Source organism: Lupinus angustifolius, unplaced genomic scaffold (assembly GCF_001865875.1).
Source record: "Lupinus angustifolius cultivar Tanjil unplaced genomic scaffold, LupAngTanjil_v1.0 Scaffold_546, whole genome shotgun sequence".
Lineage (NCBI taxonomy): Eukaryota > Viridiplantae > Streptophyta > Magnoliopsida > Fabales > Fabaceae > Lupinus > Lupinus angustifolius.
Window position 1 is genome coordinate 1667 of NW_017727892.1, and position 373 is coordinate 2039.

Below are 373 nucleotides of genomic sequence, written 5' to 3' on the forward strand. Positions count from 1 at the left end.
GAGGATAGGATGAGGACGAGGAAGGATGAGGATAGGATGAGGAGGAGGAGGATGAGGATGAGGATGAGGAGGAGGAAGATGATAGGACGAGGACGAGAATGAGAGTGAAGATAGGATGGGGATGAGGATGAGGATAGGTTGAGGATAGTGAGAAGACGAGGATGAGGATGAGGATAGGATGAGGATAGGAAGAAGACGAGGATGAGGATGAGGATATGATGAGGATGAGAATATGGATGTGGACAAGGATAAGAGGAGAACGAGAATGAGGATGAGGATGAGGATGAGGATGAGGATGAGGATTAAGATGGGGATGAGGATGAGGATTAGGATGAGGATGAGGACAAAGATTGGATGAGGAAGAGGATGAGGA